Below are 18,772 nucleotides of genomic sequence, written 5' to 3'. Positions count from 1 at the left end.
TCTTGCATTCTACTAAAATAGCACTTACTATAGTCTAGCTGGTAAACAAACGTGACAAACGTGTAATCGACAAAGAATCATTTACAAGGTCGTTTCTCTATTTACCCTTTTACTACGTGCATTGTTTACGACATGAAAACGCGGCACACTTACAATTACACACCAGGACTATTATTATTCTGACTGCCAGTCATTTGGCTGATCCGTTTCCCATTCTTATCCACCATTCTCCGCTCGCCTTACACTCTCCCTCGTAAGTACTTTCTACCTGCATCGATCGTGAGTGAACCGCGCATTCATACACTAATTTCCTTCTTTCGTCCTGTCAGACTGTGTGAGAAACGAGAATGCACGTGTTTCAAATATTCATGTCTCGATGAAAAATATCCATGAGACTTGACATTAATTCAGATCTATTTTCAAAAATAATATTATAATTAGTTCTTTATTGATTATTCGACAAATTACCACGATTCTGCTTACCGTCCTCTTGTTCTAACGCAATCTAATAGGATAATAGTAAACTAATAGTAAAAGGGTAACACGTTATGTACATAATAATAATATAAAACAATGATACGAATTCCCTAAAAGACATATCGGTCAATTCCATACATGGAAAAGTGCGAAATAGTAACGATCTTACAAATACTACTTTCTAAATTTAATCTGAAATTTACTATTATTTGTGTCGTATTGTTGTGTCTATTTTTATGGGTGCAATACATTTAATCAAAACGCACTAGAAACTAATACCGGCGTATTGTGTAAAGTTTGTTTCAATCAATGGTAATCGTGTTCTCCCCTTTTTTATCAGGAGGGAGGCGTCCATATTTGTGTTGATCCGCTAGGAGGGGACCACATCCCTTGTGTTCCGTTTTCCTAGTCTTGTCGCTCGAGCTGGGGCGGCGGCGGTGCCACCCCCCCCCCCTGTTGCGCCTGGGTATCCTTTGTCGCTCCACTCTTGCTGGGTCGCGTTTCCTTTTCCTTTCTCTCTCCGCCCGCTCTTTTGCTAGCATCACTTGCTCACAGAAGGAGCGGACGGCGGTGTATTCCTGGTGCCCTCTCAACATGGCCTTCACGATCGCTTCTCGGGCTACGCTCTCGCCGATGTCGAGTTGCAAGACGTGCTGGTCTGCCCATGCCGGGCATCGCTCCCACGTGTGTTGTACCGTATCCTCCTCTTCCTCGCATTGGTGACATATGGAGGTCACCTCCCGCCGGATCCGTAGTAGGTACTCACCGAACACTCCGTGACCTGTGAGCATCTGTGTCATACGGAATGTCAGCGGTACCCCGCCTTGTTCTCTCCGTGTTTCCCAGTTGGGGAGCACGGCGCGAACAGCCCGGTGTTGCCGTGTAGTGTCTTCCTCGACCAGTTGAGAGCGCCATCGCTCCCATGTCTCCCGTTTGGCTTCTTCCCGTGCACTCGACGGTGGTCTGTTGTCGGGTGGTGGCGTCGTTGCGCGCCCGTCCAGGCGTGAGATCTTCCTTTTGTCGTATACCCTTCGAAGTGCGAGGGCTTGCAGCTCGAAGGGGGGGACGCGGCCAGCACGGTCGCCGTCGCGTATGACACCGTCCTGTAGCTTCTTGCTGTGCGGATGGCGGTCGTCCTTTGTAGCCTCCTTAGTAGTAGCCGGCTGCGCCGGCTCTCCATCATGTCTTCGGCCCACACTGGGGCTCCGTAGAGTACTCGGGATTTTACGACTCCCTCGTACAGTCGGCGAACGCCCACTCCCGCTCCACCCACGTTCGGCAGTAGGCCGCATAGGGCGTTGGCCGCGGCAGTCGCCCTTGGGACCAGTTGTTCAATGTGCGGCTCGAAGGTCCACTGGCTGTCGATGATGAGACCCAGGTACCTCATCTGGTGTCCCACCGGCACTTCCTCTCCGTTGATATTGATGGACAGTCCGGTTGGTGGTGGTTCTCTTCGTCGCCGGTCGAAGAACCCCAGGGCTTCCGATTTGGTTGGTGACACGCTCAGTCCGAGTCTCCTGATAGCGTTCACGGTTCAAGTACACGGTCGTAAGCGGTGTTCCAGAGGATTGGGCCTAGTACTGACCCCTGCGGTACACCGCACTCGACCGTTTTCCTCGTTTCCCCATCCTTGGTGTTGTATATGATCCACCTGTCGCAGAGGTATGCCATAATAACCCTTACGAGGTACTCCGGTATCTCGTAGTAGTTCAGGGCTTCTAAGATTCTTGCCCATGGGATGGAGTTGAAGGCGTTAGTTATGTCTAGTGAGACCGCTATCGCCACTCCTTCCTGGGAGACCATATCCTCCACCTTAGAGCATACCCGTCTCACCGCGTCCACTGTCGAGCGTCCTCGGCGGAACCCATACTGGCTGTCGTGCCACCCAGGCTCTCGTCGCTCCATATGAGCCTCTAGACGCGCTGCAATTATCCTTTCCAGGAGCTTGCCCACCTCGTCCAGCAGGCATATCGGCCTGTATGCGGACGGCGAATCTAGCGGACGACCCTCCTTTCGTAGCAGGACCAGTCTCGCTGTTCGCCATGCCCGTGGGTACATGCCGTCCTTCAGGCATCTATCAAATAGTGTCGCAGGCGGGGAGCCATTATATTTACCGTCTCTGCCCATACTCGGCCTGGGATTCCGTCCGGGCCTGGTGCCACGTCGCGGGCTGCTGTCCTCTTCGTCGCTTCTAATAGCTCTTCCTCGGTGACATGCAGCTCCTCACTCCACTCCGTTGTCGTCGTTGCCACTTCGTCGTTATCGTTGGGTGTGGTGGAGGGGAGGGACGTTTCTGGTTGCCCTGCACTGTCGCCCTGTCTGGGGAACAAGGTCCCAACGACCTTGTCCAGTAGCATCGGATCCATGTTTGTTGTTATCGGGGGAGCCGAGGTACGCAGTTTGTGCGTCACTACTTTATACGGCCGCCCCCATGGGTCAGACTCGACCGCGTCCACGAGTTCCGTCCAGGACCGCGCTTTGGCCATCTTAATCTCCCGTTGAAGGGTACGTCTTGCCTCCCTGTATTTCTCGTATGTGTGGGAGATCTCTTCCTCGTCGCGAGTTTGTCTGCGACGCTGTGCCTGTGCGAATCTTCTGCGGGCTCTGTTGCAGCTCTCTCGCAACTCCGCGATCTCTGGTGTCCACCAGTAGACTCCTTTGTTCAAATGTCCACTGCTCGGGTTGGAGCGCGGCATCGAGGCATTGCACGCCGCGTTCATGTATTTACGGAGGTCTTCCGCTTCCTCGTCGATACTACTGGTTGCGCTCGTGCATTGGGCGTCCCAGCTCTAAGCCGAGACGATGGCTGCCGCCTGTAGCATCTGTTTGTTCCTCTCCTTCAGGCGCCACCTGGGTGGCGTTGGGCCGGGGTGGTTCGTTCCTCTTCGAGGGCTGTTGGTGTCCCCCCTGTCGATGGCCAGTTCCATCCTTATGTAGAGGGGATTGTTGGATTCTGACTCTGGAGTAAGAAAATTTTCTACCGCATGGAGTTTCCATGGACTTGGTTTGGCTTTTTAATTATTTCTTGGAATAACAGAGCTTCAAATTAATGATGTATCTTCTCTTGATTCATCGGTGAGTAGCGGTACTGCCTAGTATATGTTACAATTTCGTTTGTTATATAAAACGAATGGTACATTCTTCATTCGTTATACCTTACAACTTCCGCAAGTAATAATTTCCTTTATTATTCGGAATTACAATGATGTTCCAAGAGGACAACTTTGGTAGGACAAGTATCTGTAGATACAGTAATATAATCTCAATTTGACCCACCAAAATTGTATCTGTAGATACAGTAATATAATATCTGCCATAATACATTGCCGAATATTAATTGTCATTTACTATATGCATATTATTGGGCTTTTATTAAAACGTTTCGTCAGTGGCTTGCCTGGACAAACATTGAATCTTTGAAAAGTAACTAAGCAGGAACGTTTAAATCTTTCTGATTGAAACGTTATATTTATGTAAAAATAAATTCCCTCTACGATCGATAAATAGCAAATAAAAGTAATAAACAAAAAATAAAATTGTATTTGTAAATAACAATTAATCTCGTTACATTAATACACGTTGTCTTTTGACTTGTTCAAACAACAAATAATTCGTTTCCGCTTCTTATTTAAACTGTCCGAAAATTTATTCAATAATATCCAACATTACTCTCAACCAAACAAATCCTGTTTGAAATATTCTTGAATCAATAAATAATTCGAGAATATAATTGGCTTTATAGATTAAAATGAACTATTCTCTATATACAAGAATAGTATCTCGCACATCATCATGATCCAATATACTTTTCTTCCTTAGTTTCTCTTTAGTTATTGTTGTTGGAAATACTCGCAGGACATATGGAAGCAATTATCACTTGTAGTTTATGATTCGCACGGTCAATTTTTATGAAATCCATTAGGCGAATAGAGGGTGATTAAAAACTGGAAACGATAGAAGATTTCAGATATTGTAGACATTTCCCATCATCGTCTCCGCTTATTATAAGTATTTTCGATAGGATAATTGAATTTAGCTGTGAAGCTCCTGTACTGCAATACCCGGATTTTGAAAAAACATTCACATTAATAACAGACGCAAGTAACGAAGGATTAGGAGCAATACTCTCCCAAGACGGACATCCATGCTATTACATATCCCGAACCTTGAACCCTCCTGAGAAAAACTATTCCACAACCGAAAAAGAGTTATTGGTGTTAGTATGGTCGATCAAAAGACTGAGACAATATTTACTTGGTAGAAAATTTAAGATTCAAAGTGATCGTCAAGCTTTGAAATGGCTAAAAAATGTTAAGGATCCTTCATCGAGACTCATGCGATGGCGTTTGAGACTCGAGGAGTATGATTATGAAATAGAATACAAAAAGGGAAGGGAAAACACAGCTGCAGATGCTCTGTCCCGACTGTATCTTATCACCAATGACAAAGTTCAATCCGATTTAGAAAACCCGAACTATTACGACGAATGTGTCGACTGGAAAACAAACATCACCCCAGCTCCAATAACTCAAAAGACTAACAGACCACACTTTAAACAAATTACAAAGACCGAATTAGGAGACTTCAACCAACAGCACTGGTTGCATCAATTAACTAAACACTTTATTAACCAGACTGGACACTTGCATATAGGGATAAATGACAATAGCTTTAGCACACTAGAAAAAATGAACATTCAACTCATGTTAAGGTTTCTAACGACTAGATTCCCTCAAATTAAATTGGTATTTGGACAAGATCCGCCGGTAGACTACGATAACGAACAAAAACAAACTATCATAATTTTACTATCAGTATTTTTTATTTTTATATCTTTATATCTTTTATATTTCTGTATTTATGTATTCTTAAACGTTTTCTATAATTCTATATTCAAATAAAGTATTCAAGTATAAAAAGAAGGATACGAATAGGAATGGCAACGCATGCAACAGTACGTGAATGTTACGCGTGCACCAGATAACCAGGGGAGATTGTATAGGAATCGGGAGTTTGTTGGACAAAGAGAACGTTTTTTAGAACTACGTTATTTTTATGTAAACTATATACCAAAGAATTCCAAAAAAGAAATAAATAAAATCGGGTAACTGATTAGTTACCCGAAGAAAAATAGGAAAACATCTGCTAAAGGAAATGGCGCAATCAACCTGCGAACCCAAGGTTGCGACGATTGGCGTTAATAGTTGGGCGTTAACAGATTGGCGCTAACAGCATGACATAAACAATTTCAAATTGGAGTTCAACCGCTAACCGCGACGAGTCCACGGTGATTTTTACTCCTTTCTATACGCAGGCGGCACGTTACAAATAGAGATCTCACTCTGCTGGTCTGATGTTTTTAATTATATTTTTAATACAGAGCTTATCGCATTGAGAGCAGCATCATGGCCATTTGTAAGCATTCGTTGGTAAAGGCATGCAGTACATCATTTAAATCCGTCATAATAAAAAGGAGAACGCATGATTACATACATTTCGTAATAAAGATAATAAAAAGAGACTCACCATACCAACATAAGAGAAGATTTATAATGATTTACCTTACAGGAGAATAGGTTTATTTGAATAACACGAAATCCATGCACAAGGTTTTGGAGATCCAGAGACTTTGAAGACCCTAAAAAATTAAAGCAAGTTAGATGAATGCAAAAATTAAAATTTAAACGTGATCATGTTATAAGAGTATCGTATTGAATTATATATTTAATGTAAACAATTAAGTTAAAATGTTACAATATTTTGTCATTATTTGTTTGAATTTCATCAAATGCTTTTAAATAAGAAAATTTTGATAAAAACAAGTAACTTACAGAGTTAAAATAAAAAATTGTATTATCTTTATAGCGTAATTTATTGATAGGTTATAAATGAATTTATAGCCATAATATTCAGAATTTTGCAAAATATTCTCAAGATATATCTTCTTTCACTTGCTAAAACTTTCTAATGGATTGTTATCTAACATACATGATTAAAGCACACTCTTCTGTTAATCATTGATCGATCAAATTGATCCAGTTCTTAAAATCTTAACGAATTCCATAATCAATGTTTCACAATATATAGAAAAAAATAATTTTGAAGCGATCTGATCTATATAAAAAAAGAACATTCTCGAGTTTAACATTGCAATGTTGTAATATTTTTACATTTATAAAAGAAACGTTGACATATTTAAACAAAATAAACCATCAGCGCTTCATATATTTTGGATTATTAAAATATAATTTTGTTTGATACAATTCTTGGAGGGTCAAAAGTTTTTAAAATTAATGAAAGTGATGTGTATTATTGTACATTTAATAATAACAATAAGTATATATATATATATATATATATATAATCACTGGTTGGCATCGTTATTCGATTCGCTCGGTTTATTTCCTGTTTTTTTTTACATTCGATTTTAGCACCAGCTTTTTTAAAACTCTGGCAATTAGTTAACAGAATGTGATTTAATCATGGAATAGGTCCATTTATTTTGCTTGTAATCCGAATAATTTCAATCGTTCGAGTAGTTTTGTGTTTTTCAAGTATCTCCAAAGCAGTTCAAGTACTTTTCAATTATTCAAGTTCGTCCCCTCCCCCCGTTTTTCAAGTATGTATTCATTTTCCAGAAACATTGATTCAATAATACTTGCCGCTACTGCGTTTTGATTTTTAATTGTGAATTTTTGGAGTTACCGGCACTCGATTAGTTTTTCAAGTTAAAACGTCTCTTATATTATCATCACTTTTTACACGTTATTTGCTATTAGAGTTATTTGCTATGACGTTGAGATTAAAGTGGACTTACTTTGTAAATTCTTTTGATATTAATATAACGTTTCGTTTCAATATTAAATTGTTGCAATCTATTTTGATAAATTTTACCGTCACAAGCTAACGACACAGCGGGTCCCACTTGTCCACCCACGTCTGCGCCGGTACTGGGGTATCCCTCCCCTGCACCGTAAACTTCATTATTTATATTTTCCGACATATCATAATTATCTTCATCGTCAAGGGTTTGTTTTATCGTGTGTTGGTGCCTTCTCGTCTTGGTGCCACTCACTCTTTCGCACTCTACCCCGGTCGGGACCGATGCAGGGTGACGGGAAGCCCCACGTGAAGGTGAGGTGAGTGGTCTTGACAGATATGGGCCCACCAACTTCTCCGAAGTTCTCCGCACCGGATCAGCGATCTGACGGGCACCACAGCGCCGACCAGCCGCCACCCGACTATAGGTGAACATCAGATACATCGGGGTTTCTCAGGGCATGATGCTACGCACTGAGAACCCATACCCGCCTCGTGCTCCCCATGTGAAGTGTGTATCTATGTGAAGTCCAAGGTGTTTGACTTGCCTTGTTTGTGTTATTTGCGTGCCGTTCAGGAAGATGTTTGGTGTTATCTGTTTTCTCAATGTGAATGTGATGTGGTTGCATTTGTTAGGGTTAGCTTTGACAATAGTTGACATGTACAGTGATTCACGAACATGAGTTTGGATCTTATTAAATTTACTTTATAATATAACAGTATTTGAATTTATATTTATTTTTTTAAACTCTTTTTAAACAGTTTCTAGGGGTTCAATTTCGAAAAACGCCCAAACACGTGTTCGTTTCGTGTGTGTGTGTACACATACATATACATATATATATGTCGGAGATGAAAGGACACCGCCCCCCCCCCCGTTGGAATTATTTGGAAAAGCCTCAATACTGTAGCATCTACGAAATAACCCAGACACAGTCATTCGAAACTTGAGACAATGAGTTTAGGCTCGAGGCGACAACCGGTCGCCGAGCGTAGCCACGGTCACGGGATGAACATTCCACCTAACAGAGATATAAAGTAACATAGCTTTCCTTTAAAGAATTGGCAGTACAGACACTTGACAATAAGACATTCCAACAGCCCCGCAGCTCGCCACACACAGACCCCATTCTTTGGGCCAGATGATCGCCAGATGCCGATGCATCGTTTACAGTTTATGTTCAGATAACCTGAGGAACCGTTACAAATCTTAGGACTTAGTTAACTAAAGTCCTTCAGATTGACAAACAGTCTTTATTCTATCAGCCTGTAAATCTGTCGCCTATTGCGGGAAGTTATGGGAAAGCCTGATTTGGTCACGTACGACGTTGCCTGCTAGGAACTCTCTCTAGGGCGGCTAGCATCCTTTTCTAACCGCCAACATAGAAATTGACCAATTAACAGCAGCGTCTATTTCCCTCACCCTCCGAGTGGAGGCTTTCTTTGACGAATCCGATGATCTCGTGCCCTTAGGCACACCCCATCATAGTTTTCCTCTGCAGCGTCGTCGCGACGGAAAGTCATTCTTTTCTGGTAACCTGATTAGCTAAGAGTCAATCAAGCGTTCCTAGTATCACGAGTAGTAAGTTGAGTCCGACTTAGACTTTGAAGCAAAGTATATTCGTTATCCCGTTGACCGTGGATTCGCTATATCGAACCTAGGGCCATTGTCATTAGCGTCCAGCTACCGCGTCCGATTGTCAATCTTGTATCAGCCATACTTGTGTAATAAATATCTGTGCGACAACCATGAACCACACTGGTGAAGATTCATTATACGCCCCTACCGTCAACCCGACATATACATATAACTAGTTTCGTTATTCCAGATTTATGAGAATTAACAAATTCTTCGAATGAAATTATTTTAGCTGTTTAATAAATTGTGCATCAAAAAATTGCTTGTATAAATTAAAGAACGTTTCTAGCAGCAGTATTTATTTAGTATATATATGTATATATATATATATATATATACTATATATGTAGTTCTATTGAAATTGAGTTTGTTGGGGACCAGAAGAGTGCTGTGCTCGACAATTTCATTGAAACGCTTAAGAGATGTTCCCGAAGGAATTATGACGGGCTTTCGAGGGAACGGTGGAACTTTGTCAGGAAAAATCTGTAATCCGTTTAGAAGTCGCAATTTGAATATTATTGAATGCCTTATATTATAATATGTTTAAGCATAATAATAAATCTTAATTCTTCCCCTTTTGTTAGAATTAAATTCACATTCTGTCCGTTGGTATTAGATGCCTTAAACATTCGCCAATCGATCTTGAGAAAGGGGCGCCAAATACAACGCGATAATTAAACGAATTCACTTAAGTGAAGTTCGATTATAGTTGCCTGTAGTTTCTCGCTTCCCAATTAACTAACTAAGTTCAAATAATAACGGCAATATTCTAAACTAATACCATGGCAGAACGCAATTTGAGATTTCCAATTTGCTTTGAACATGTTGGCAACTCTGTTAAGGAAGGATACTGGCAATTGATTCCTCGGAAAAGGTGCTACATACAATTGTAATTGAACTTGGCTTGTGTAAATTCATTTAATAATTTAACTTTACTGTGCGCCCGCATATGAAATGTGTGTGTCATGCGGTACTACGCAAAACAAATAATTTGTGCGGTGAATGAATGATCCACCATAGTGTGAATAAGCTTTTATGGTAATTGCTATTACAAACTATATTGAATCCATTAATTCATATGTTCGGCAGCTGAAGGTAAGGCGTAGATACAGAACTGTTGCTCTCGGCTATTCATTATCGATTCGGTAATAATATTATAATATAACGGTTATAACGTTTCTCGTTATTAAATCGATTATTGCACGTTGCTTGAGTCTCGTTGACATCGTGTCAATATTCAACTTCCCCATAAACGGTATCTGTAATTGCGTCATGTACAGTTATTGATTTTTGGTATGGTATAGGGGAGGAATGAAGCTACAAGCTCCCGGCTTACCGGTACCATTGCATCTATTTTTGTCCTCGAGCTACGTGACGCGTGAGCGTTATTTATCAATCCATTTTCGCATACATTCTGTATCCTATATAAAACACTGAAATGTCATTAATACTCCAATGAGACACAATTATCGTGATTATATTGATCGAGACGAATGTGAAAATGTACACAGAGATTGCCAAATGTTTACACCAAATATGTAGCGTCTGTACAAATATCTGCAATTGGAAATAACTGCCAAACGATAGATGATACGGAGAAATGTAATAAGTGGAAAAAAAAATATTAAAAATAAAATTAAATAAAATAAAATAGTAATAAGAAGTGTAAAAATGTAAAATATTAAAGTTAAAAATTTTCAAAGCCAGTCGAAGGTCGTTTTGCATCTTTTAGATGGGATATCACATTTTAATTCGCATGTCATAACAGAGTAAAAAAAAAAAGAAAAATTCAAAACGCTACTGACAAATAATTTTGAATTGATGCAACGTCTCTATAGAAAAAGTATCGTTGAAACGGACAAATTTTTCAACCATTTGTTCTACTACACTTGCATGTGTATCAGTAATTCGATTCTTCCTATTTTCAAGAGCTGTTGGTCCTGTTTCGTAGACAATGCTTTTCGCGTATGGTGTCACACGCGTAGGTGTATCGAAACAAATGGTTGTTCTCCATTTTCAAACAGAGTGCTGCAGCGTTTTAACCGATATGCGAATTTCGAACGTGCAATGTAAAGTGAAAAAATAGAGAAACAAAAAACTCAGCCCTTGTGTGTTTCGACATTTCCTCTGTTGCGACGTTGCGTTAATTCAAGACCACTTGAAAACAGGGCATCGAATTCGTCCTCGGCCCTTTCATCGTACGAGAACAAAAATACGATGTTCCATTTAAAAAACGCGACGTGAAAATTTTTAACTGGAATTTTTATATTTATTATAATCCACGTAAAAAAAAGCTTAAAAAACACCTCTTCGTGTTATTTACTCTCGCGTTTGGTAGTTATTTCAAATGACAGAAATTTCTAGACACTCTGTATATTTAAAAAATAATTAATATACAGCATGAATAGTCATCTTAAACATATAATAATAAATATTTATAATGTTTTCACTGAATAGACATGTATTTTATTATAATAGGATTTCCTGCATCCTGAATTGTTTGTTAATTGTTAACTTATTATGCTTACCTAGAAAGTAGATAATCCCTTCCGCACTTTCTTTCTTTACTTCAATTAACATCCACTGTTTTGTTAATTATTCGAGAATATAATTTTAAACAAGCTGTGATGCATTCTGTATAGATTATACGAGTACGTACGTACTCTTTCAATAATTATTTATTTAATAAGTAGAATGCACGATATTCAGCCATCAAGGTATGTAGGTCAAACTTCACATACAATCAATACAGATCTTGATGTTAACAATATATCAAGTATAGAATACGTAATGCTTTGAATTTTATGGGGATTATCATGCAATAATGAATATAAGAGAAAACCAATAATTTACGTAAAAGCTACAAAATATTTAATGCAAGTACGTGTTTCGTACAGGTAATCAAAAAATATTTAAAAGATGAATTACATGTTGCATTACTAAATTAATTTTGTTAGCGATCTGTTCGCTGTGCTGTTTAATCCGGTGTTAAAGTCTCTCGGCGATTATATAAGCTGACACTTCACGCATAGAAAGGTCGATTTCTTTCTTGCCACACGTATTCGCGCCATAAATTAAGAATTCCGAGGGATCTCGACTGGTGTCAAGTACCAGGGGCAATTATCGAGACTCGGAGGAATCATTTCACAGTAACCGGAGAGGCCGCCACGTTCGACCACTCCTCGAATCACTTCGCTCGCGTTCCAGAAAGGAGGGATTCCTGATTCATCCTCGTTTTTTAGGCGAGCAAGCCAATTAGTGATATCGAGCACTCCCGGTCTTCCTCACGGTCTTTTTTTTTCTTTTTTTTTTTTTTTTTTTTTTTTTCTAATAGTTTATTTTGCTTTTTACAATTTGTCCTGAAGGACATTTGGTAAAGTGTTATATCTCATTGGTAATAAAAAAATAAAATAAAAATAAATAAGTTATATCTTTTATGAGGTCTATTGGGTGTTTCCTTTTTAGTCTTCTTGCGATGTTCGTTGTGTTGCACGTTTCAGCTGCCACCTGAAATCTCCTCCTTGACCGTTGGTATTTCCAAGGTCTTTCCGTATGTCCTCGTTTCTAACGTACCACGGGGCGTTTACTATTGTTCTAAGGATTTTGGCTTGAATTGTTTCGATTTTGTTTAGATTTTGTCCAGATTGGTTTTATGATTATTTTGTATATTTTTAGTTTGTTTTCTGTGCTCAATTTGGATTTTCGGCTTGTTAACATTTGCCCATTTGTCTTCTTGCTGCCTGCATTTCGTCTACTATTGATTTGATATGCTGACTTGTCTTGTTCGCGTTATTTGCGTGCCGTTCGGGAAGCTGTTATCTATTTTCTCAGCTTGATATGAATGTGACGTGATTGCGTTCGTTAGGGTTAGCTTTAATTCGTTTGTCTTGTATCTAATTTTCTGTTTTTGTAGCAATTTGGCTGCTGTTACAGGGTTAATATGCCTGATTAGTACGGCTGTGCCGTCCGCGAATCTCAATATTTTGCTATTGGTAGTTGTTGGTATGTTGGCCGTGTATGTAGCGTGTACGATCCCTAGGACGCTTCATTGCGGAACCCCTGCTTTGATGTCTGACATCGGAATGTGCGTTCTTTACTTCTATTGTAAAGGTTCTGTAAGCTTATGTATGATTTTATTATTTGGTATACTTGTTCCGGGAATTATTCTTTGAGTGTTTGTAGTTGGCTTTCGTGGTTTATTTTGTCGAATGCTTTCTCTATGTCCAGGAATACGGCTGTACAGTATTGTTTATTTTCCATCGTGTGTATTATTTCGTTGACGTGATCTCGGGTTAGAGCAGAAGAACAGTTTTAGCTTTTTCGAGTTAAGGTCGGAAGTCAATCATTAGTTTCTTCTTTTTATTATTTAATTTGTATTTTACAATTTGTCGAGCTGGACATTTGGTAAATTTTCTTAATTTAACTGCTAAATAACATGTGGGTGGCTACCTCCAGCGGAATACCATATTCGAGTTTGATTATTTTATTTCTTCAGCGAGGTCAGTTCTTTTTAGTCTTCTTTCTGTGAGAATTTTGCTCGCTTCAGCAGCCCGCTGGTTTCGAGGTGTTGTCGTTCGTCTTTTGTATTTTTCTGCATACCTGCCAAAATGTTCTCCTTCACCGTTGGTATTTTTAATTCTGCGTATATCCTCGTTTCTGACATACCATGGGGCGTTGACTATTGTTCTCAGTATCTGGGATTGTAGAAATTCTGGTTTATCCATGTGGCTTATTGCTGCTGTCCCCCATAGTGGTATTCAGTACGTCCAAATTGATTTTACCATTGTATTGTAGACTTTTAATTTATTTTCTGTGGTGGGCGTAACGTCGAGTGGGATTTTGCCTCGCCACGCGCCATGCGCCCGGGCCAAGCGGGCATCCACGTGTCTGCACCTTCAATAATCTCTACGACCCACATTTATGGTTACTGCAGAAACGGTCGTTTTGCCACGTAGGATGTTTTTGCGCCGCGAATTCATTACGAATCATATTTTTAACCATCGCCCGGGGTCTCCTGTATTACATTCCCGGCGGGTATACAATGAACATACAATGTATCGACGAGCGTCTGGTTGCCACTTGGCCGCGACTTCCAGAAAGATCGATTGCGATTTGTTCGTTTTTATAAAGAAATCGGCCTACGTGATCATTGGCGCGTGCGGTGTCGTAATCCTAGGGTGGTGGGTATTGTCTTCCCGAAAAACAAAGAATCGGTCTAAGATAGTCAGTCTAAAGCGAACTGTCATTCCGAAAAGTAACATTTTACAAGGTCTCACTCGAACATTCTATCGGTAACTTCCGATACGATTAAAACCAATACTTTCTGTATAAGCTGTAAGTATTAATCTGATATAAAAATATATATATATATATTTATATTTATATGAGATTAACACTTATATATATACATATATACTTATATATACTTATAAGTTATATATATATATATGAATGCAACTGTATTCTACAGTTGAGAGTAGAATATGTGTAGAAGCATGTGAATGTAGAACACAGCTGCATTCATTGAGCCACCCCGGTTCTACCGGAACCGCACGGGGAGCGACCATTTCGCAGCATCGATTAGTAGAATCGTAGTTACCCCTCTCGCTGACGCGTTCCCCCACGACCGGCTCTCGCCGGGAAAGGTCGTAACAATGTGTTTGATGCCTTGATGTTTTTTTAATTCAGAATATACATCTTTTATTTTTACTGTAAAGTTGCTTAGGTATGATTTGAGTGAGCGGTGGATTTGTTCCAGGAAGTGTTTTTTGATTGTTTGTAAGAGCCTTTCATGGAAATCACTAGTGAGATTAGAAGTTAAAGCGCATCACCGAGTTTGCTCAGTTGAGTAAACTTCGCCACGTAGTAAAGTTTAGTCAGTTCAATTTTGACTATATTTTATGTTCAATCAATTTCGTTCGGGAGATTCGATTAGAACGACGTTGCCAACAAGTCGAAATTGGCTGATTGGCTTCCAGAACACCAAATGAATTTTATGAATAAAAACCTTATAAAGATAACAGTCTGCATTGATTAAATCATCAATACATCGCCATTATAGTTAATTATAAAACTAAGTATAAAATTTAATAAAACTTACTTACCTCAAACATATCATCAATCTCTCTTCGGAACCGATGCTTGTTCTCATAGTTGTGTTCTCTTCTGTTAAATCTTTTTCCACTCTTTTTAACAGATTATCAAAATATTGACATCCGGAAATAATTAAAAACTCTTATTTCATCTCTTCTTAGTTGAGACATGAGAATTCGATACAAACTCAGTTGATCTTTTACGATAAGAAATAACCAATTTCCTCTGTTGATTGTCTTTCTACGACGCCGATAATAATATTTAAATTCATTTTTCCTAACTACAAATATCGGAACAAACGAACAAATAAAGGAAGTAATCATACGCGTGACAGTTGAATTTTCAGAAGATTACATTTCGTAATAAAGATAATAAAAAGAGACTCACCATACCAACATAAGAGAAGATTTATAATGATTTACCTTACAGGAGAATAGGTTTATTTGAATAACACGAAATCCATGCACAAGGTTTTGGAGATCCAGAGACTTTGAAGACCCTAAAAAATTAAAGCAAGTTAGATGAATGCAAAAATTAAAATTTAAACGTGATCATGTTATAAGAGTATCGTATTGAATTATATATTTAATGTAAACAATTAAGTTAAAATGTTACAATATTTTGTCATTATTTGTTTGAATTTCATCAAATGCTTTTAAATAAGAAAATTTTGATAAAAACAAGTAACTTACAGAGTTAAAATAAAAAATTGTATTATCTTTATAGCGTAATTTATTGATAGGTTATAAATGAATTTATAGCCATAATATTCAGAATTTTGCAAAATATTCTCAAGATATATCTTCTTTCACTTGCTAAAACTTTCTAATGGATTGTTATCTAACATACATGATTAAAGCACACTCTTCTGTTAATCATTGATCGATCAAATTGATCCAGTTCTTAAAATCTTAACGAATTCCATAATCAATGTTTCACAATATATAGAAAAAAATAATTTTGAAGCGATCTGATCTATATAAAAAAAGAACATTCTCGAGTTTAACATTGCAATGTTGTAATATTTTTACATTTATAAAAGAAACGTTGACATATTTAAACAAAATAAACCATCAGCGCTTCATATATTTTGGATTATTAAAATATAATTTTGTTTGATACAATTCTTGGAGGGTCAAAAGTTTTTAAAATTAATGAAAGTGATGTGTATTATTGTACATTTAATAATAACAATAAGTATATATATAATCACTGGTTGGCATCGGTATTCGATTCGCTCGGTTTATTTCCTGTTTTTTTTTACATTCGATTTTAGCACCAGCTTTTTTAAAACTCTGGCAATTAGTTAACAGAATGTGATTTAATCATGGAATAGGTCCATTTATTTTGCTTGTAATCCGAATAATTTCAATCGTTCGAGTAATTTTGTGTTTTTCAAGTATCTCCAAAGCAGTTCAAGTACTTTTCAATTATTCAAGTTCGTCCCCACCCCCCGTTTTTCAAGTATGTATTCATTTTCCAGAAACATTGATTCAATAATACTTGCCGCTACTGCGTTTTGATTTTTAATTGTGAATTTTTGGAGTTACCGGCACTCGATTAGTTTTTCAAGTTAAAACGTCTCTTATATTATCATCACTTTTTACACGTTATTTGCTATTAGAGTTATTTGCTATGACGTTGAGATTAAAGTGGACTTACTTTGTAAATTCTTTTGATATTAATATAACGTTTCGTTTCAATATTAAATTGTTGCAATCTATTTTGATAAATCTTTTATTATTTTTATTTATTGTCGTAATTCTGCATATTTTACAATTTTGCGGGAAGAAATTCTAATAAAAACATTTGAAACCTAAGAGATTGCTGAAGCAAAAATATAATTTCTCGAAAACAAAGAACCAAATACGCCCAATTCATTTTCTAGCCGTTTTACCGTCAATAACTAATAATTTACCACCAAAAACATGTACACCCAACTCGTTCGAGGTATCGCAGTTCTTGATTTCTACTTGTAAGCTATATTTACGCAATGTAACCTGAAAAGAATTAAAGGGTGATCAAAAAGCACAGGCTGCTTTCAATCAAATGATCTGCATGAAAATTGCAATCATTCTAATGCAAAAACTCGAGTAAATGTCTCTAAAATAGCAAAAATACATGCATTTGTATATGTTGCATCAAGCAAATTGGAGGTATCAGCTGGTGGCTACGTTTTCTGGTCAACAGTGATGTATGCACAAACTTTTTTCTTTCTTCTTTTCCGTACAAAAAGCTACCTTTTCATCGAACCTGTTACACCATTCAAACGTTATTACTTTATTTTTACAATGCGACAATTGACTTTGATCGTAAGATTTTCGTACCTGTTGATCGCGTATATTTTTTAAAATTCGGAAACGTGTTGCACGGTAGAGCGCATTTTCGAACCTGGAGCTAAACTGTTTGTCCAAGGGATATTACGATCCATGGCATGAGCTCCGTATACACATAAATATTAGCAACATGCTGCACGCGAACGCGCAATTTCGGCCGCTTTCTATCTAAAAATCCTAAAGCTTAGCGTGAAAAAGTTAATGGCGTTGGATATAGGAATGTCCCGTGCGCTTACACGATGAAAATTATTAGACAGCCTTACGTGAAAATATTGCAAATAGGTTTCGTCTCTGCTGTGCCACACGATGTAACAAGTTTATTATCTACCGAGGAAACATCGTTCTCAATTAGACGAGCTATCACTTATGCGTAATGGAGTATTTTTATCTACACGCGTGGAAATTAGCAAACTTTATGTATCTTACAAGATGTATCTTATGTATGTATCTTACAAGTTTCAAAGCTAGCTTGAGTAAGAAGTTTCTGCAAAGCTACGTATTTATTAATCTTTATTACTCTAGATTAATTAGTTTTCAATATAATTTTCATTGCTATTTCCGATTGACATTTCACTTATCTGACAACTCCATTCGTTTCCATAACCTATCAATATCAGTATATCTATGACCTACATATGTTTTTGACCTCCTTAAAAAATTGTTAATAAATATTGTCAAACTTGATAAAAGGCAAATGGTCAGAACGACGCAGGCATTAATTCCAACATAAATTTGAAAGAGACAGATTTTTTCAATTTCAAGAAAGGATACCCAAAGAAAATATTTGCAGAGTTTGTTAAGCACATTCAAACGTTTATAAAAACTATGATCTTACTATATAATCATACCTTTTCCGACAATAAATATCTTGCAACGTCTGTATATTTTTTCACATTGATCATATCAGTCATAGCAATCGTCTCCCGTTATTGTTTAAACGAAATTTCAGAACTGTTCGCATAAAGCCTACAATATGAACATAAAAATTTTCTATGGTAACCGTTTAAGTCGTGGGGGGAGGGGGGGCGGAGGGCTCGGTGTGTCGCCACAGCGGTTCCCGGGAACCCCTCGGTCGCAATAGGGACGGTCATTGTGGAGGTTTTACTCGGTTGGAGTCCGACACTACCACGCCGCTCTTTCCCCTAGAGGCGGCGGATGTCCGTGCGGATTTCCACCACGAAAAAAAAAAAAAAAAAAAAAAATGGTAACCGTTTAAATACTTTTACGAGCCAATGTGCAACTCTTACAAGATCGTTCCGGAATTTTATGTATTTAATAGCTAGCCCAATAAATTTTATGGCAAACACGAGCTAGTTATACTTCATTATAATCTACGCATTACACGTATCACAAGTAAAATACAGGTTACACATATAATACAGATTCCATAAATTCTTTGAAACTCGTG

The sequence above is a fragment of the Bombus pascuorum genome, unplaced genomic scaffold (assembly GCF_905332965.1).
Source record: "Bombus pascuorum unplaced genomic scaffold, iyBomPasc1.1, whole genome shotgun sequence".
NCBI lineage: Eukaryota > Metazoa > Arthropoda > Insecta > Hymenoptera > Apidae > Bombus > Bombus pascuorum.
The sequence above is the reverse complement of the archived record's forward strand: the minus strand, read 5'-3'. Positions refer to the sequence as shown.